The sequence below is a fragment of the Globicephala melas genome, chromosome X (assembly GCF_963455315.2).
Source record: "Globicephala melas chromosome X, mGloMel1.2, whole genome shotgun sequence".
In the NCBI taxonomy this organism is placed as follows: domain Eukaryota; kingdom Metazoa; phylum Chordata; class Mammalia; order Artiodactyla; family Delphinidae; genus Globicephala; species Globicephala melas.
The window spans coordinates 101,322,016-101,344,138 of record NC_083335.1 but is presented as its reverse complement, the minus strand read 5'-3'; the positions used below and the strand labels follow the sequence as shown (position 1 = coordinate 101,344,138).

The window sequence follows — 22,123 nt, the reverse complement described above, 5'->3', positions numbered from 1 at the left end:
TACATTTGCATCTGCCCATTGGTGATGCATTTGGGCAGCTTTGCCTTCACCTTCCTCCGTCACAACAAAGCATGGACCTCAGTAGAGGAAGGTGTAGAGAAAGGCAGAAACACATCAAAATATGAAGACTAATTTAGTCTATTTTTCTAATTAAATGTCAGTGTTTAAATTGTAAACATGACTTAGGATGTAGGCTAGTATCACCTGAATTGTCTAATTACGCTAACATGCAGCTTAAAATAATGATGGTAACAATACATTTCTCTTTAAATTCAAGTAAATATCATTAAAAGAAGCACAAAGCAAGTGGACTAGAAAGTGTCAAAGAAGCAAGATAACAGGGCACGGTAGCTGGGTCACAGGTCCCAATGTTAACAGAATGAAGCCTTTTTTTTTTTTTTCCTGGAATCAAATTTCAAAGATTAATCTTCAAAAAGCTCCCTTAGACAGCTCAGTGTCATTACTTCTGGAGGTCTCTCTCTTAAGTGCCTGATGAAGATGACAGTTCCTAAACTGTCTGCCAACAAGTGTTAATTACTTGGGTAATCAAAACAATATACTTGTTGATTTCCCCTCTGTATTCGTCATTTAAAATGAGAATAGCTTTAACTTTTGCTGGCTGTTAAAAGAAAATGCAAGCTCATTGCGAAAATACAGAAAGTAAATAGCCAAATTATTAATAATGGTTTTCTCCTATGGTGGGATTTCAGGTAATTTTTGGTTTTGTCTATTTATTTTCCATGTTTTGTACCCATGAGCCTAACAGGGAGAAGCTGAGATGTCATGAGTGGAGACCAAATGGCTCATGAGTAAATGGGGCAGGGACAGAGAAGTGGTACAGGTTCCATAGAACCAAGCACATGGTAGAAACTCAAGAATCAAATACCTCGTTCATTTTATTAAATGCCTAATTGTCTGAAAGTATAAAATAGCATTATCTGATAGAGATACAGTGAAAAAGCATTCTGTGACGAATTCCAGGAGAAGGAAACACTGCATAAAGTATTAACCAACCTCATGATATTCTATGAGAAAAGATTGATTTGTATGGTTTTACATCAGAATATCCATATATGTATGTGCGTCTGTGTGTGTATAATATTCATTTAGTTAAGGGCTAAATTTTCCCAACAAACATCAGTGAGAAACTCTTTTTAATTGGGCTTCCATTCTTGTCCTACATTAGTGACTCTCTCTCTCTCTCTCTCTCTCTCTCACACACACACACACACACACACACACACACACACACACACACACACAAACACACACAAGTGTAGGTAGGAGAACAAGGGAGGAAATTCTGCATTAGGGCCACTTCAAAGGTAGGTTAATGCAAATGAACAGGATGCCAAGTACAGTACGAAAATTGACATTTATTAGCACACTTTGCACGAAGTGCAAAATTTTCAAAGCTTTGCCATGCATATGAAACTGTTCCATTTTTATGCCCATGTTTTCATTATTCAGTAATGTATTACTTTCTGTTGTTCCCAAATGCAAGTTGTAAATCTGCTCAAAAAGTTTCACTGATCTGGGATTTCACTTAGTCTTTTGCGGTTGACCTGGTCATTTCATTATGACCAGAAAAGTAATTCAATGGAAATGAGTAAGAATAGAAGGCCATATGTCTTTGAAATTAAAAAATAATAAAATTAATTGTTCATTCTTAGTGGCTTATTTTTGGCCACACTTAAGTCCATATTTTCATCTCTGGAATTAAATTCTATCGCCATAAACATGAAATATATTTTTTGTGCACAGGAAAGGAAAATTTTAAAAACCCCATTCATCTATTCACTCATCTAGGTATTCATTTTACATAGACATTTGCCTTGATTCACTTTCCTTTTTAAAAAGTATTTATAATTTCCACATAGTTTATGTAGACAAGTAAAGCATGAATCCATTCCTACTGTAAACAAAAATTAAAAAATAAAACACACACAGAATGTATTAGTCTGCCTTGGCCAATACTCATCTCTATTCTCTAACTTCTCCAGAGCACAAGCAATCAGATTTTGTTTGTTTGTTTTTCTACTGAAATTGTATGAATCATTTTGTAGATCATTTTTATACATCTGCAACGTTTCCCCATGTCAGTATATATAGGCTTATTAACTCATGAAGAATATTTCACAGAGCGCACAAAAATTGTATTAAATCATTGCCCTACTGGTAGATATTTAGGATTGTCCAAATGTTCTACCATTACAAACAATATTTCAGTTATAATCCATGATTATGCTTCATTGTGTACAGATAAGCAAGTATTTCTCTGGGTAGATACTAGGAGGTGGAACTGATAGTCATAGGGTACAAGCATTGTTGACTTTAATAGATACTGCAAAATTGCCCTCCAAATGTCAGTACTAATTTACTTTCACACCAGCAGATTGTAAGAGTTCATAGGCCCCCTATCTTTTAGAAGCATTGAAAAGAGAAAATGCTACTACCATGTTATTTTAATATGTTTCTCTGATTCCTAGTGAGTTCAGGTTTTCATATATTTACTGGCTCTTTTGTCTTTCTCCTTTTTGAAATGCCTCTTCATAGCCTGTTCTTTTAAATCCTTTGTAGATTTTATACATTGCAGATATTTTCTTAGAGTGTGTTGTTTATCTTTTTTACTTTGTTTAAGTTGACAATTTTTAAATTTTATAAATTAAATATATCAATATTATCTTTCATGGTTCCCCCACCCCCCTGCCTTGTTATATGTTATTTAAGAAAACCTTCCAGCCTTCCCTATCCCAAGTATCAGAATCTAAACTCTGGTACATTTATAGCTTTTTTAAAAAAGCATTTTGATGTATAATCCGTCTAGAATTTATTTTGTGAATGGTGTACAGTAGAAATTGGTGTATATATGAATATGTGTGTGTCATAATATATGACAATTTCTTTGAATCATTAAGTCACATTACAAATAGTAGTCCAACAACTATGGAATATTAACTCAATTACATGGATAATTAGCAAGAGTTTTATATTTGTTTTCTCTGTGCTTTTAATATTTCCTCTAAAATAGGAATGTTACTTTCTGGCTATTTGGGTTATCACCAAAATATATTCCTTTTTGTTTACTGAGGCCAGTTCAGTACTTTGATTTAAACCCCAAAAGGCTCCAGTGAAGAACAGACCCATTTCCATTTCTTCTCTCTTTTGTACTGGTGTCAAGGTCCTTACCCAGTATAGTCAGTATTAAAGTAACACCTACCTCTTTCCCTTATAAGGACCCTCGTGATTAGATTAGGTCCACCTAGATAATCCTGGCTAATCATCTCATAATTCTTAATTTAATCACATCAGCAAAGTCCTTTTTGCCATATAAGGTAATATATTTACAGGTTCTGAAGATTAAGATGTGGACATCTTTGGAGAGCCATTATTCTACCCTCTACAGTGCTCATCACTGTTCAACTTGTCCTCATTTGTAGGGATTTGTGGGTGGGGAAGGGAGGCGGGAATAGAGTGGTAGGAATAGGAAGGATGTTTAGTTGCCTCCAGCTGAGCTTGAATCTGTGCTCTCAGTGGGGCAGTTTCATTTAAAACGGTATGTGGCTAAGCAGGCATCATAAAAGATACCTTTAGCATCATCCCTGAATTGAAGGATTGAAGGAGTTAACATAGGAAATTGCAAGTTAAAATTAAATGAGTTATATTTTGTAAAGCACTTAGAACAATGTCTGAGCAAAGTAAGCATTATAAATAGATATAGAAACATTATATATAGATATAGTGTATATATATATATATATATAAAGTAAACACCCCCATAAGATGTTCACAAGGAAAGGAGTTTTAAGCAGACAATTGATTTGCAAATGTGATATATCCTTTTGACCAAAAGAGCTGATGGATTTAGTGAATTACTTTCCTTAGGGCATATTAAACTTCCACTGTTGACTGTCAGGAGGGAGTACACCTTGCCAGGTGTGTCCACTGGCGGTGATGATTGTGTATGCATTATACACTTATTGTCAAATTTTTATGAGAATACCAAGTTAAAATCAAAAGTGAAATGCATATACTGGAAAATGGCAGTATTAATTGGTCTATCTCATATTTATTTATTGAACAGTTACACTGTGCCAGATGCTACAGAGCATCAATGACGAGTAACAGTCCTTTTGCTTGAGGCTTTTGAAGTATAACGGGGTGAATTCTTCTGGGTGTGCAGATACTTACAATACAAAGCGGATTACATTATAGCCTAAAGAACATGTAAACAAAGGGGTATAAAAGATTATAAATGAGAGTAATCACACATGTAAAGATGTCTTTGAGTAAGTAGTGTTTGAAATGAGTTTTGGTTTTTTTTTTTTTTGCGGTACGCGGGCCTCTCACTGTTGTGGCCTCTCCCGTTGCGGAGCACAGGCTCCAGACGCGCAGGCTCAGCGGCCATGGCTCACGGGCCCAGCCGCTCCGCGGCATGTGGGATTCTCCCGAACCGGGGCACGAACCCGTGTCCCCTGCATCGGCAGGCGGACTCTCAACCACTGCGCCACCAGGGAAGCCCCTGAAATGAGTTTTGACTACAAAGGTGAAAATTAGACAGGCACAGTCCAGGCAAGGAATTAATGTTACCTAAGTTAGATAGAACATCCAAGGATGTAAAATCAAAAGCTTTGGCAGAAATGGAGCGTGTTGCACCTATGATCACAGTGAGAACAAGAACGGAAAGGTTCCATGTAGCTTTTAGATCATATCCCATTGTGAGGGCGTTGTATTAATTCCGTAGGAGGTAATGAATTTCGAAGAGGGAGATGTGTCATCCAGCCTACTTTTAAGAAAAATTGATTTGGCTGTCATATATTAGATAAATAGAATGGAGGTGAGGTCAGACGGAAGGATAATAGTTAACAGCTCATTACCAAATGGCCTAAGTGAGAAATAGTGAAGGCTTTGACTAGGGTAGTGGGAAAGAACTGGAAAGGAAGGGGTGGATGTGAGAGACTGTGTAAAGCAGAATTTACATGATTTAGCAACTGATTGAGGAGGAAAAGGGAGGGGCCCATAATGGCTGGTTGCCTGCTTGGATGACTAGGATAATGTGGTAGCAGAATAAAAACAGGAAATTGGGCAGATGATATATTCTGGTCTTTAACTGAATGGATGTAAGATACTAGAAGAATTTTGAGAATGACTATTTCAAACAAGTATTTGAAAATGAGGTTAGATGTTCAGGAGAAAGTTAAAGAAAGGGAAGAGATTTGGGAGTTTTAGTCTAAAATAATCTCAGGATGGGGGAGGGGGGACTTTGTAGCTCATTTAATCCTAAGAACTCTTCTCACGTGCCTTTTCCCCATATCTGCCAAATGGGCGTCTATCCTATATTTGAACTTTGGGTCCATGACATCCTGAGACAGGCATTTTTGTTTGCACCATTCAGTTTGAAATTCCTTCTTTATTTTGAGCTCATCAAAGTTCTTTCCTTTTGAGCCAAGTTCTCTGTCTTCGGACCCTACCCTAGAGCAATTGCAGTTCTTCAGTCTTACATAAGCTCTTCTGATATTTTAAGAAAGCTGTAACATCCCTGTTTAGGCTACTCTTCCAGTAAAGCAGGGAGTGTAAATGGTGCTCAGAGGCAATTTAATATCTTAATGCCTTCCTTGGCTGTGATCCTTGCTAGAGTTTTCCCAGATATAAATAAACTTAGAGAAAACACAAAACAAAATTTGAGTGGGTTCTAAGCTCAATAAATCTAATGTGCAAAACTGAATTTTTAAAATCCCTGATGGGAATCATTAGGATCTCCCTATGGACAGATGCCTGGGGACACATGTGTGCCTCTGTCACATCTCCTACTTCTTACACTCCTATATTCTTTTATAAGCTAAACATCTCTAGTTCTCACAGTGATTTATACGACACAGTTTCCAATCACATCATTCTTCTTTGATCTAACTACCACAGAGAAGAGCAAGACGAACCCCTCCCTTGGTCTAAATATTGTGATTTAAAAACAAATTTTAGCTGAAATCAGTTTGGCTGCATCCCCCAACTGGCTCATAGTCAGCATGCTGCCACTGGTGTCTGTTAATCCTCTACAGCTGGCTGTGAAACCAAGTGGAGCCTCTTCCCTTAAGTGATGTTACATTTTGCCTTGTTGTAGCTGATGTTACTCTAACCCATGTGATTCTTTAGATCTCAAATCAATCATATTTATCAAGTTGCCTCATAGATCTCCACTTATGACATTGTTCACACTGTGGAATGGTAAACAACTTATATTCAGGATATCCTTTTACCTAGCAGGGTTCTTCTAGTTTGATAGTAAGTTGTCAGAGTTAGAGAAGGAATTTGGGGGAAATGTCATTGAAGTGGTATAGATGTAAAAAGTGCTTCTTAAAATAAAATGACACTGCTCTTCTAACCTGAATTTATTTTTATATAAAATAACACTATTTTTAGTTAAGAGCCTGAGCTATTAAATCAGCAGATCTGAGTTCAAATCCTGTTCCATCATTTTCAATTTATTTCTCCTCAGAATCTGTTTCCTTAAGTGTCAAAGGAGGATATGAATTTCTTCTTTCTAGGATATTGTGAAGGTTGAGAAGATGATATGCATAAAACACTTGGTGCCTTGTTGGGTACACAATAAGTGCTTGGCTGTTATTTTTCTCTGAAAGTCTGATTACAGTTTAGAAAAATCACTTTTTATGCTATTTAAATTCATTTTCATATTGAAAAGAAAACTGTATAATTAAATACTTGGGAAGAAACTTCTAACATATATATGGCGAGCATCTGTTTTGTTTTTGATTTTTCTAAAAGTAGATTTTGATTTGCTCTACCTTCTTCCTATCCTTTATATAAGCAGCAAAACATTCATTTTAAGGATGATCAAGGCCAAGGATGCAATCTAGAAATATGTGGCCTTGGTGTCCTTACATCTGTACTACTACCAAAGCTGACCTAGCATCATCTGTGACCCTCAAGAACCTTCCCATTTATAAAGAGTATTCCACTACCAATTTGTCATGGCTAACCCTGAGTAAAGAAGGATATTTGGGAGATGGTGGGTACTCCCCTGTTTCAGTGACTGCCCCCCTCTCCATCACTGCATGTATGTTTCACTTCTATTTTCTCATCAGCTGTAATTAATGTGGTATTAAACCTATCCCTTGAGATTTTAATTTTATTTATTATATTTTCTTTTCTAGAAGTTCTAAGAGTGGTCTTATTTTAAATTGGTTAGGTAATTTTTATAGACAGATACAGAAATATCTATATATGCTTATGTTTGTCTTTTATTTCTTTGTTTTAAAATGGCTGGTTGGTAACTTTAAATCTGTAGTTTCACTACAGAGAGTGGAGAGATAGCTTCTCTTTATTCTTTCTCATGATTCTTGCTCAAGGCACTTTATTTCCCCTTTGTGCTTAGTTGGTTTTTGTTTGTCTGTTTTTTCAACGAGCTGATCATTTTCCTTAGAATATTATTTTGGGGGATTCTCTGAGGCCTAGGATGAAGGGGAACTCTTCTGGAAAGGATTTCCATTTGCCTTGGCAAGTGCCTAAGGTGTGATCACTCTGGGATCACTATAAATTAAATGAAATTCATAGCTTGAGGTTTTTGGGGGAACTGTGTAAGTAATATGAATTTGTGCTATAGATCTACCTTAAGGATGTGTAAGACGTTGGAGAGAGTCAAGTTTAGTTATGTTTCATCATTTTCTTAATGATTGTAGGCCTTAGCTTTACTGGATGAGGGTTCTCTCCAATTTGAGATTTGATTAAACCCCCAATCCCTAGGCTATCAGACCTGTGCCACCATTAAACCAAGATTGTGGTTACTGAGATTACTGAGTTCAGTAATGCCCCCAGGAAAATGTCTTCAGTGGGCCACTTAATTCGTTGAGCTCTGGTTTTACTTAGATTTTGGCCTGGCATCCTTATGAACTATTTCATTTTGAGGGAAATAATCTAGTATTTTTACTTATTTTCATTTCTTGGTCCAAATAACCTAGTTTGCCATATTACTAGAAATAGAACTTCCCCACTCTTTCTTATATAGGACTTTTCTCAACCAGATTTTCTATTTAACATTTCAGATTTCTAGGACATAATTCTCATTCTCTGACCTTGCTTTCTTGCTGCTGTCAGCTTTATTTCTAATCTACATTTTAACTTAATTTTCTCCTTTGGACAATTTCTATCAATCTTAAGCACCTTGAAATAGTACTCTCATTAATATGATAGGGATTTTACAAAAAAATAATCTTTAAATAAAACGTCTGGATGGTTTGGTTGTGTGATTTAAGAATGAATTCATGACTTTGAAGAAGGAGTCAGGACTTGGAAAATTGGATGAAATAAAAAGATGTAGTGAGAAACTCATGGGTATTGAGATGATTGATTTAGATTTAGATTTAGATTTAGATTGTCAGGGAATTAAATGAAGCCAGGAAGGAGTTATGGGATTTAAACTGATTAAAAGAGGTTAGACAGGAAGGAATGATGGAGGAATTAGACGCACAGGAGCCCATGTTAATCTTGGAGAATTCTAACCTGTATTCAGATTTTGAAGAAATCAATTAATGAATATTTGAGTATTGACCACATGAATCAGGGCTGTTGTGTAGTCTTCTCTTTTCTTAGAACTACTTATCAGATATTATCTATAACAAAGGATCTTTTGGCCTCAAAAGAATATTTTTGGTACATTTACTCATCAAACCAATACCTAGAAACAACAGAGAAATGGAAAGTTAATAATATGACGTCTGATACTTTATAATTTTTTTTCATCTGGAGATAATAGAAAGAATCAGAGAACGTCTAAGAATCTGAGAAAGTCTCACCATATTATTCTCATGTCAGATTTTTTTTTTTCTTCAGCTATTCTTTCTCATTCGGAACAGTTTACTACAAATGAAAAAGGGTATAATATGTGATTATATTATGGAGTATAATATATGTAAATAATACTTTATCTCCAAATTTCTAAGTTGTTTTAAATGTTTGAAGTTGTACAACCACCATTATTTATTGAGCTACTCCTCTGTCTCTGGCATTATGGTGTTTTGCATGTTAAGTATTTTTCTATTGAATCCTCAGAAAATCCTGTGAGCTAGAAATTATTATTGCTATTTTATAAGTGAAACTGAGACTCATAGAAAATTAGTAATGCGTAACTTTATTGTTTATGAATGTCTTCCACTTTTATTTACTTTCATGTGCATTTTAACTGTGATCCTCATGTCAAGCCTATGAGTTAGGTCAGATATTGTTATTCACTTTTTATACATGAGAGCAAAGAGGCTCAGAGGAGTGAGACTTGCCAAATCAATCAGCACACTGATATAGATGGTGCTCAATCTCAGTGCTTCTAATAAACAATGAATTATTTTTTCCACAGTGCCACACTTCTTTAAAAGATAAGTCATGATGATGATTATAACTTTAATGATTGTGCAGAGTTTGGGATTTAGAAAATCATTATTAACCCAGTAACTGTATTTAATAATTTGTGTATCTTATATCTAATGCTATGAGAAGAACCCAAGGGATGCATACAATGTGTGAAGAATTCTAGGAAGAATGTAAGAAGTAGACAATATAATCATAAATAGCAATCTGTATTCCAACAATTTAGTTAGCTTTGTCAGATACATTTTTTAAAGATACTTTTCTTTTTCATGTACTCCAGTGATTACAACCGGGAAACATTTGTAGCATAAAGCTATCACCCCAAGATAATTATTTATTTCTTTTTGGGTGTCAGAAAAATTTTTGTTTGTAAATTTAGGTGTGATGATCAAAGTCAAAAGGAGTGTGTGAGGTAAACTGTTAAGCTAATGGGCTAAAATTGTTTTTTTTCATTTTAGATTCTTATTATAGGTAAGAAAGTATGTCATGGAGCTATAGAATCAGTGGGAACAAAACTATATCTGTTAGCTAGTAATAATTCCAACATTAAAAGGTCATATTCAGTGTAGTTCAACTCTGGAATTCAAAAATGTTTATAGTAATACGTTAAAGAGTTTAAATAACTGACCTGAGGTCAGGCAGTGAATAAATGTTGGAGATTGGACTTAAACCCTATCAACCTCACCTTAGCCCCATACTCTAAACCCTAAACACTCCCAATGGGAGATAAGCGTTTCTGTGATTTAAGGTTTGGTAAATTGGACAACTGTGTGTCTTGGGATCATGCTAAAACTGCAGGTTTTTAGAGTCACTTAAATGTTTCTTAGCCATGTAAGTCTTGGGTTACCCATGGAGTAGATTAGTCACAAAATAATTATAGGAGTCAGAATTAAAATAAAATAAAGTTCAGATTAATTATAGCTCACATATTTCACTCTTTTATATTTTTGTTTCCTTTTTGGGCATAAATACAAATTGAATATTTTAAAATTATTTCTGTCAAAACAAATTTTGTAATGCTCATTTTTGTGTTGTTGTTGTTTATAGTATTTGGTTGAATTAGGATTTTTAAAATTTGAGTTTACCAAGCATAACACTTAAAGTCCAAAGGCTAATCCTATTTTGTATCTCAGAACTTTGGGCAATGAGTAACACATAGTTTCTCAATAAATATTTATTGAATTATGAATATTAATTTGTCAAATATTTTTTCAGCTACTAGACTAAGGCCTTTAATTGAAAAATGTTTCCTTTTAAGAAATGCTCAAATTCTGATACATCTTTCTTCTTAACAGAGTATGTTTCTAAAGCCAATTGAGTATTTAAGGGTGTTATTGAATATATATCAATAATGCTTAATGGAAAATCTGTTCCTTCTTAAGACAGTGATATGTACCATCCAACATAATGCATTTGTTCCAACTGATGATGATAAAAATATGACTCTCAGAGATGACAAAGTATACTATGTCCTAAACCTAGCCAGCTACGGCTGGCTTCCTCTCTAGAAGTCAGCTACTTGTTGTCTGATTTAGGATGGCCTCAGATGGAATAACTGGGGTGGCTAGAATGTAACTCTGTGAGACTTTCATCCTCCAGAGGCTAGCTCAGGTGTGTTCTCATGTCAACAGGAGAAGTGCAACAAAGGAAGAAGAGATGTGTAAGTACTGATTTAAGCCCCTGCTTCATTACTTCTAAGATCCCATTGGCCCAAGCAAGTTACATGGTGGACTCAGACTCAGAGTGGAGGTTACAGGTTCAAGGGTATGGGTACAGGCAGGAGTGAAGAACTGGGACTATTAATACCACGCATACTTAACTAATTGAATCTAATAAAGTGTATTTGGAATTTGCACTATAACCTTCTCATTCCCTAATTAGAACTGAATCGTAAAAGACTACCTTAAACAATACACACACACACACACACACACACACACACACACACACACACACACTTTGTTCATTTTCTGCTTATCCTGTACTTTTTGCAAATATAATTCATTAGCTAAAATATTCATTTCTGTAGAGACTAAGCAAAAGAATAGCAGGCTTTTAAATAGAAATACCACATGGTATGGACTTTGTGTTCAGTATACAAGACAAATATTATCTACATGTTATTTATCAAGTAAAATATGTGTGTGTGGACATTTTATTTACAAGCATACCTTGCAAGAAAAGCACATTTTTAAAAATAAAAATGAGCTGATCATTCTACAAACATTCCAGTTGCCTATCATAATGAAATTGTGTTACGTGTCACTCTTAAAGCAATGGAGATGGCATTTGCACATCAGTTTAATTGCTTTGGATTAAACACTGAAAGATGAGAGCCAAGAGAGCTTATTAAGCTGAAATGAGGGCAAGTGATAAAAAAGTGATATTATGTCAACACTACATCTGGAAGTCTTTTGCTATTTCCATTTTAAATCCTAATTGGCAAAGTTTCTTAAAATTACCATTGAATGCCATAGAGTCTTGAAATATAATTTTAAAAATTAGAAGGTTAATGCAGGAATTGTGCTTGATCAATCCGATTTGAAAGCCAAGCTAGAGTTTTCTCTATTAATATTTACTTGTTCTTAATGTACTAGGCTGTAAGCTTTTGAAAGGCATTGTCTCATTTATTGCTGTGTCTTTAGGGCTTTGACATCGTCTGTCCTGTTATAGGTGCTCAATAAATATTTGTGAATGAATGAATGCGAAGTATGGCAACCCCATCGTAGTTACTGTTAAGCATTTTAGGTGAGGAGTTGGGCACTACTGGTTTTGATTGGTGCCTACAATTGTACCCACAGGCTTCTTTCCACTCTGAAACACTGGGTGGTCACTGGCCTCCTCCCTCTCTTTATAGGTGAATCATCAGTCATTAAATACATAAAGTCCTCAGCCACCTACACTGAAGCAGGCTATGTGGAGTGGGGCATGGGTGAGGCAACTTAATTTGCAATTCAGAAGGTCTCCTGTTGGGATGTTTGATTTGGGGCTTGCATTAGCAACTACCATTTGTTGGCTGTGTCCACAGCGTCAGAAAACTGATAACCACATCATTTGATAAATCAGCGATAATGCTGATCTCACTCATTTGCATTGGAGAATTAGCACCACTTCCAGGTGGCCCCCATTGCTCATCAGAGGGATTTCACATTTGCCAGATAGCCTATATTGTTAGATCATCTGAAACATATCCTCTAAATTTGGTGAGAATAACTCCTCCATTTCAGTCATTCTGGATAATTTACTTTGTGGAATGTCTCAGCAGCTTACAAATATTATCTTCTTTAATACTTATAACAACTGTGTGAAAAGGGTCCTATGAAATATCTCCATTTTGCAGATGGAAAAATTGAAGCACAGAGAAGTTAGGTGACTTACCTATGGCCCCACAACTAGTAAGTGGCAAAGCCATGTTTTGAAATTAAAACTGGCTGGCTTCAGAGGTTTGTGCTTTTAACAACAGGGCTGTGAACCCATAGGTGACTGAGGTTCCCCTAAGGACCCTGAAAATGAAGTATTTTGTATGCCACAGTTTTATTGTTGTTTTAAATTTTTAATTGTGGTAAAAAACATGAAACATAAAATTTATCACCTTAACCATTTTTAAGTATAAGTTCTGTAGTGTTAGGTATATTCACATTGCTGTACAACAAATTTCTATAACTTTTTCATCTTACAAAACTGAAACTACTTACTGAACAACTCCCCATTTTCCCACCACATCGTTTTTAAGTCCTGTCATCCCAAACATCTAATAAGACTATCAGGCTGTTATCACGTGACAATAACAGGGAAGCAAAGACAGGAGGACATTGTCTTATTTGCATACATTGCTATATGCCCAGAATTCAAAACTTCTAAGAAACATAAATGCACCAAAAATGAGGTGATTTGAAATAAAAAGGAGTATCTTACTGGTTTGTCTTCTTCTTGTTCCTTAGTTTAGCCTTGGAATTTTGTAGAAGGAAACATATGTTATAGTTCATCAGAATGACCTATGACTGAATTGTGAATTCAGGAATATTTTCTTGGTTCAAATCCAAGAAAACAAAAAAAAGCTTTATTTAATTTTCTTATTTCTTATCATCATAATCTCTGTTTAAAGTTAAATTATATTTAAATAAGTAATAATTCTCATTTAGTATTCTTCTGATGTTTTAAAAAGACAATTGTGACATTCAACACAGAGTTAGAGAATATAAATGTACATTACATATGATTATAATTATATATAGTAAAATTTTAACCATTCAAGTAAAAGTACTAATGCTATATAAGTAAATGCAAAGTCATACAATCTATGTTTGAAAAAATAAACAAAAATTTGAAAAGGATGTTTATATTAATTTACCTTTTCAATTCTTTTTTAATATTTACTACCATATTTGATTCACAAATAATCCTGTGAAATCGTTTGAACTGTGCTGTAATAAAGGATGATATGGAAGTAGACCCAGATCCAGATTGGTGGTACTTAGGCTGAGTACTAAGCTATGAGCAGAGAATGGGAAGGAGTTCCTGCTTGAGGGTCTCCACCAACACATGGAGGTGAGGATGAACACGGCACATTGGGAGCACCAAGTGTTAAGTACTGCCAAAGCCACAGATGTGAATGGGGAAGTGGTAGGAGATTGGGAAAGAGATACAAGACAAATCCTGGTCTAAAAAGACCTTGTATAGCTAAACAAAATAGTTTGAATTTGATTCCACAGAGTGTGCAGATTCAGGGAAGGATATTAAGCAAAGGAGTGTGACTTGGTCAGAAATGTCACAGATGAAAATATTTTATCATTAATCCATTTGCTAGTGTCAGGACTCATTCAAGGTGGGTGATTGTTCAGCTATTAAGAAGGAAGCCTGAGAATTTCTCTAGGCATCCCTCAAAGTTAGAGTAGAAACAGTTAGGGATAAGAAGGGTATGCAGATAGATTTTCTATTTTTTAAGTTATTTAAAATTACTTGGTAATTAATTCAGTTACTTTGTGAATTATTCTAACACCAAACAGTAAAGGTTCTAATAGGATCAGGAAAAAGATGAATGTCATCATATTTGGACATGTTAAATGAAAGATGTTTACCGGTCATCCAAGGGGATGTCTCAAATAGCAAATATCATTACAATAAAATTAAGTCTTTCAACAAAAATAACTGTTAACAAATATATTTTTCTGATATTTTCAAATATTCCATTCTTTTCAAGCAACCTTCCAGAAAATCAGGAAGATGATATTTTTGAGTGATATAAATCTTTACACTTACATATAAAATATTTTAAAAGTATTTTCCACATGTATGAATTTACTCAGGGTTTTTTGGGGGAGGGTGTTTGAACTAGTCATTTAGTTTCTTACCTTACATTGTTATCCTAAAATATATTGTTTAGGAGCTACAGAAATAATTTTTTCAATTAGCATATATATTTAAAGATATCTTCATATCACAATTATTCATTCTTTCCCCTATAATTCCCTGTTGTCATTTTTTTCAGTTTATCTAAACTTATTTTTTATTCACTCATCTGTTACAAGTCAAGAAACTTTTACCCTGTCTCTCTTGTGATTATTATCCTGTCTGATGGAGACAAAATAATTGAGACAGAATAGAGGAGCAAGATGAATGGCAGACAGCAGGTGCATTTGTATACTATGAAGTGTTTGCAAAATAATAAGCACCACATGAATAATACATTTGAAGAATATTGTCTGGCAAATGATATTGAGTTATATATCCAAATCGTCCCTCAATTACTGAAGAACGAATTACAAATGCCTAATTCATTTAGATTTATCAGACAGAGAGAGAACTCACCATGTAGTGCATCTAGTTAGAGTAAAAAGCTACTGTTTATTAAGAAAGGATTAAAATCTTTACCTATATGTATAATTTGAAAACCTAAGAAATATACAACTATAAGAAATAAGGAGGGCTTCCCTGATGGCGCAGCAGTTAAGAATCTGCCTGCCAATGCAGGGGACATGGGTAGCCCTGGTCCGGGAGGATCCCACATGCCGCGGAGCAACCGGGCCCTCGTGCCACAACTACTGAAGCCCGTGTGCCTAGAGCCCATGCTCTGCAGCAAGAGAAGCCACCACAATGAGAAGCCCATGCACCACAGCGAGGAGTGGCCCCCATTCACTGGAACTAGAGAGAGCCCGCACTCAGCAACGAAGACCCAAAGCAGCCAAAAATAAATAAATAGATAAATAACTAAACAAATAAATTTAAAAAAAAGAAATAAGGAATATATAAATATAAGGAACCTAAAGAATAAACATATGATAATATATAATAATAAAGATATAATTTGAAAACCTAAGGAATATATAATAAATATTTAATTACATATATTTAATTTGAAAACCTAAGAAATGCATATATAAATATATATTTTTTTGCTTATTTATTTATTTTTATTTATTTATTTTTGGTTGTGTTGAGTCTTCATTTCTGTGCGAGGGCTTTCTCTAGTTGCAGCGAACGGGGGCCACTCTTCATCGCGGTGCGCGGGCCTCTCACTGTCGCGGCCTCTCGTTGCGGAGCACAGACTCCAGACGCGCAGGCTCAGTAGTTGTGGGTCATGGGCCCAGTTGCCCCGTGGCATGTGGGATCTTCCCAGACCAGGGCTCGAACCCGTGTCCCCTTCATTGGTAGGCAGATTCTCAACCACTGCGCCACCAGGGAAGCCCCTATTTTTGCTTATTTTTAAGTCTGGTGTGTGGGTTTTTTTTTGAGGAATTAAACATCTATGGCATATTTGCCATTGATCATAAAGTTGACTTTTATATAACGTAACAAAACTATCATTTGCACTAATATTATTACGATAGTTTATTTTCAGCTTAAGTACTTATGCTTATTTCTTTCAAATATTTAATATTTTATTAATTTAAAGTTAACTTGAATTTCAATATTTAATATATCTTACATTAACCCTGACAATAAACTTAAGAAGTAGATATAACTATTTACAGGTTTATAAACAAGGAAATGGAGATTCAGAGAAGTCAGGCAATAGGCTTGAGGTCAGTAAATTGCAGAGGTGGGATTCTGACATGGTGGTTAGCACCATAGCCCATTTTTTGTTTTTCAGTAAATCATTTCCATTTAAAAAAAAAAAAACGCATAGAGTTGTGCTTTTGTGTAATTTGTACACCTGCCAATGTAAAATACTGAGACATTAAACACCAAAATGGAGTGAAAACTTAGAAACCCTTTGATCCAATACTCTTGTGTTGTTTTAAAAAAGATTAAAAAGTAATGCAAGACTCAGGGCTTTGGAGGGGTTGGTCTGCTTCTCTTCATTTTACCTTCTGACTGGCTTGCTGTATGCTCACTAGGTGGAAGGGGCTGAGCTGTCTGGGCTGTTACACTTGTCACAGCCACTAAGGGCTGCAAGGTTCTGAACTGTATTGGCTGAGGCTGTGGCTGCAGCTGCAAGGCAGAGGAGAGCTGAGATCCCTGCTGAGGGAGGTTTGGCCCTGGGTGGCTCTGGGCAGAGCCCAGCTGAGACAACACATCTACCTGGGGCTGCAGAAAACCCTCCACTTTATTGAGGTTAATGGCCGTCGCTTGCTGAGCAGGTAAGTCCGTTCTCTGACTGACCGAACTTTGTGCAGGAGCCTGTGGCACTGGCTGCTGAGGATGTGAAGTTGCGGGTTGTTGAAGTTGTTGCTGTGGAATCGGGTGGCAGAAGCACTGCTGCTGGGTATTCAAAATGAGTAAGCTTGGTGGAAGCTGGAGTAGAGCTAAGGGCCTGAGACTGGGAGCATTTTTAACAATAAATTGAACACATCCTTGAGAAGGAGCCGGTGGTGCAGCAAGCAGCACATTTGGTGGCTGAGCGCCTGCAGGCTGCTGGCCAGTCTTGATCCTTGTTGGTTGGTGGCCAAGAGTGATTCCTCCAGGCAGGGGGCTAGGCTTGATCCCTGTAGACAGGGGGCTGGGCTTGATCCCTGTTGGTTGGTGGTCAAGCCTGATTCCTCTGGGCAAGGGGCTGGGCTTGCTTTCTGTAGACAGGTGGCCAGGTCTGATCCCTGTGGGCAGGGCATCAGGCTTGATCCCTGTTGGTTGGTGGCCAAGAGTGATTTCTCCAGGCAGGGGGCTAGGCTTGATCCCTGTCGACAGGTGGCAAGGTCTGATCCCTGTGGGTAGGGGGCCAGGCTTGATTCCTGTTGGTTGGTGGTCAAGCTCGATTCCTCCAGGCAAGGGGCTGGGCTTGCTCCCTGTAGACAGGTGGCCAGGTCTGATCCCTGTGGGTAGGGGGCCAGGCTTGATCCCTGTTGGTTGGTGGCCAAGAGTGATTCCTCCAGGCAGGAGGCCGGGCTTGCTCCCTGTAGACAGGTGGCCAGGTCTGATCCCTGTGGGCAGGGGGTCAGGCTTGATCCCTGTTGGTTGGTGGCCAAGAGTGATTCCTCCAGGCGGGAGGCCGGGCTTGCTCCCTGTAGACAGGTGGCCAGGTCTGATCCCTGTGGGCAGGGGGTCAGGCTTGATCCCTGTTGGTTGGTGGCCAAGAGTGATTCTTCCAGGCGGGAGGCCGGGCTTGCTCCCTGTAGACAGGTGGCCAGATCTGATCCCTGTGGGTAGGAGGCCAGGCTTGATTCCTGTTGGTTGGTGGCCAAGAGTGATTCCTCCAGGCAGGGGGCTAGGCTTGATCCCTGTAGACAGGTGGCCAGGTCTGATCCCTGTGGGTAGGGGGCCAGGCTTGATCCCTGTTGGTTGGTGGCCAAGAGTGATTCCTCCAGGCAGGAGGCCGGGCTTGCTCCCTGTAGACAGGTGGCCAGGTCTGATCCCTGTGGGTAGGGGGCCAGGCTTGATCCCTGTTGGTTGGTGGCCAAGAGTGATTCCTCCAGGCAGGAGGCCGGGCTTGCTCCCTGTAGACAGGTGGCCAGGTCTGATCCCTGTGGGCAGGGGGTCAGGCTTGATCCCTGTTGGTTGGTGGCCAAGAGTGATTTCTCCAGGCGGGAGGCCGGGCTTGCTCCCTGTAGACAGGTGGCCAGGTCTGATCCCTGTGGGTAGGGGGCCAGGCTTGATCCCTGTTGGTTGGTGGCCAAGCTCGATTCCTCCAGGCAAGGGGCTGGGCTTGCTCCCTGTAGACAGGTGACCAGGTCTGATCCCTGTGGGCAGTTGATGGAACATGATTCCTGCAGGAGCTGTGGCCCTGGTGGTAGAGTCCTGCATGGGCTTGGAGCCTCTCCCCGAGGCCTGGCATCCTTGACCAGCGTACACCACTCCGATGATATTCAGGCCAGATGATATGGCCAAAACTTGGGTCCTTTGTGATGAGCCCGCAGTGGACAGGGCCGTGGCAGGAAGCAAGCTAACTCGATTCACCTCCGCAGAGAATTTCTGGGAAGGACTTGGTGGCTTAGGAGCAGAAGCAGGAGATGGAGATTTATGAGAGCTGCTTGCCTGCTGTGAAGTGAAACTGTCACCACTGGAGCTCCTTCCTGATTTCAAGGGAAGTGTGATGGGTGGAGGTGGATGTTTGGCTCCCTTGTCTGGCACTGAAGACTGAACTGACCCCGTCTTAGGCTGTTCTGGTGCTTTCCCTGGAGAAGGTTGCCTGAGACCAGCTGAGTCACTGGAGCTGTGTGATACCTGCACTGGACACTGGGCGCTCTTTTGGACCAATTCCTTGGACTGACTGACCACCCTCCCCACATCAGTCTTTGGCCCTGGCACGAAACTATAGAAATGTTCATCTGTGGAGGATTGCGGGGGAGACAGCTGTCTCTCACGTCTGACTTTTTTATGGGAGCTCCTTTTTCCAGAGATAAGTGGATCATTAAGCGACTGCAAGGTCAGCTTAGTTGTCTGGGACTGACTGCCCTCTTCACACCCAAATACAGAACCATCTTGTACCTCATGGGTTGGCCAGACTGTTGATTGTGAGTCATCATATTTGACAGATTTCTTTCTTTTAGCATATTTCTCCATGTCCACTTCAGAAGGTACAGCCAAGTCACAGGGTGTCTGTTTCCACACATCTACACAACTTCCTGTTTTAAAAGTTTTGATGCCATAATTCCCACCTGTTTTACTTTCTCTTATTCTTTTGCAGGAAGTCAGGGCTCTTAGCTCAGGAGGAGGGGGACGAGACAGCTCCTGCTGCCGATTCAGAGAGGCCATAGAGTACCTCTTGAAGTTCCTTTTCATGGGAAGAGTGTTCATCTTTTGTTTGTTATAGAGCAGTCTGTTTTCAGTGCAGACTACTGATATAGAAGGGTCTAGACACAGTGGTTCAGCCGTAGCTAAGATCAGTTGGCTCTCAAGCAAAAGTTTGTCCTCCTGGGTCCAATTCTGATTATCGCTGGCTATGGCCTCTACATCACAGGCTAAAGTCTGCATCGTGGGACGTAAGAGAATATGCCTGCTTTGGTAATGGGGAGGTTCCCTGTCACTGGACTGCCTGTAGTCCCGTATTTCTGCTATGACACACCCACAATAAAAAACGTTAACCTGAGACTTTTCCAGGAAATCCACCAAAACAGGAGGTAATTCTTCTGCATCCAAGTATTCGAGCAATTCCCCTTCTTCATAGGGCAGTCGAATGGTCTCTGCAGATGATCCATTTTCCCCCTTGAGCATCAGCGAATAGCCCTCGTTTCCTGGGTACAGGTTGACCACCAAACACGGCAATGACTTTCTCCTAAGAAGCTTCTCTAACAGGTTCACATTGCTTCTTAATTCCTCCGTAACCCCAGGCTCCTTTTCACATTCTTCAACATAAATGTCATAAAGTTTTTCATACAGAGACTTTTCCCCATTAGATGAGTATTGCCTTTTTGGAGGTCTCTGTTGGGCACTTGCAATGACATACTCTGCACGATCCAAAGCTCTTTCTAGAGACTGTTGCATTTTGGTACAAAATAGGGGCCCTAAAAGAAGAGAAAACGTTGTTATTGACGAAGCGGGTGAAAATCACGTCTTTCATATGGATGTGTAGTTCTGCAAGCTGCCCCAACTCCACAGGGGAACTACCAGCCTAACTTCAGTACGGACACCAAGAAACCCGCCTCCAAGGAAGTGCTACACAAAATTCTTGTGAGTTTCTGAAAATACCTGTATCTATAGGGGCGGCAGCCTCTGAGATAGGTCTGGCCTCGCCTTGCGTCCTTGATCCTGACTAAGCCGGAAGTCGACGTGGGGGTTTGACGGGCTTCCGTGCGCCTGCGTACTGTGCGTGCGCCTGCGTGCTGTGCGTGCGTCTGCGTGCTGTGCGTGCCTGTGCAGTGGGCTGTCCTTTGGCCTGCATTTCGTGTTCTCCTACCTGTACTTCCTACTGGAGAGTCGGGCCAGGCGTCCATATCCAGTCTGTGCAGTTGTGCAAGGTAAACGCAAAAAATGTTTTTTAGGAATCGAGGCAGTGTTATTACTTTTTTAATATGTAAATTCAGAACTTTTATTTCAGCAAAGTTTTCTTGAATCATTGTCTGAAAATGTTTCTTCTGTTTCTTTGATTTGCTTTTTTCCCTTCAAGGATTTCACTTATAAGTATGTCGGATAATCTCTTCCTGCCTTTTTGTTTTTTGTTTTTTTTTTTGCGGTACGTGGGCCTCTGACTGTTGTGGCCTCTTCCGTTGCGGATCCCAGGCTCCGGACGCGCAGGCTCAGCGGCCATGGCTCACGGGCACAGCCGCTCCGCGCGGCATGTGGGATCTTCCCGGACCGGGGCACAAACCCGTGTCCCCTGCATCGGCAGGCGGACTCTCAACCACTGCGCCACCAGGGAAGCCCTCTTGCTGCCTTTTCTATCATATTATTTCTAAAGCTTTTTGTATTACTTTGTTTTCGTGTCTCTTTTCTATTCTATCCTTTATGATCTTATGTTAATTGTGGATATACCTCTTCTCCCTCCGGAACTGTATTCGTTTTGTATTGCTGCTATAACAAGTTACCACGAACTTGGTGGCTTAAAACAACACCTGTTTTTTTTGTTGTTTGTTTTCCCCCTCATAGTTCTGCAAGTCAGAACACAGAGCAGTGTCAGTTTAGGGTCTCAGAAGTCCAAAATCAAATTTGCCTGGGCTAGGCTTCTTAACTGGAGGATCTGGAGAACAATCCACTTGTAAGCTCATTCAAGTAGTTGGTCAAAGTCAGATGTGGTTATAGGATTAAATTTCCTTTTTTTTTTTTTTGCCAGTTGTCTGTCAGGGGCCACTCTCAGCTGTTAAAAGTTGCTCCTGGGCTTCCCTGGTGGCGCAGTGGTTGAGAGTCCGCCTGCAAATGCAGGGGACGCGGGTTTGTGCCCCGGTCCGGGAAGATACCACATGCCGCGGAGCGGCTCGGCCGGTGAGCCATGGCCGCTGAGCTTGCGCGTCAGGAGCCTGTGCTCCGCAACGGGAGAGACCACAACAGTGAGAGGCCAGCATACTGCAAAAAAAAAAAAAAAGAAAAGTTGCTCCCATTCTTTGGCAAGTGTCTTCCTACATACTCAAGCCAGTGATTGCATATTGAATCCTGTTTATGCTTTTCGCACCTCTGACTTCCTCTTCTGTCACCAGCTGGAGAAGATTCTATGCTTCTAAGGGCCCATGTGGATAATCCAGGATAATAGTCCCTATTTTAAGTTATGGTGCCACATAACGTACTATAATGACAGGAGTGGTAACTCATTGTTTTCATATGTTCTGAGATTTAGAGTGGGCCATATTTCACTGGCCATTTTAGCAATTCTGCCTATCATAGGTACTTTGTAATTTAATCCTCATTTATTCCGTTTCTCCTGAGTTTGACCAGCTCGTGTTTC

The 22,123-nt window shown here is 39.1% G+C and overlaps 1 protein-coding gene and 1 pseudogene across 1 annotated transcript in view; one reads left to right on the top strand and one right to left on the bottom strand.

The window, feature by feature from the left end:
• Positions 1 to 22,123, top strand: part of IL1RAPL1 (interleukin 1 receptor accessory protein like 1) — a 1,328,695-nt gene that overhangs the window by 720,574 nt on the left and 585,998 nt on the right. The gene's annotated exons all lie outside the window — the stretch shown is intronic.
• On the bottom strand, positions 16,642 to 20,232 carry LOC115846504 (transcription factor SPT20 homolog pseudogene; annotated as a pseudogene).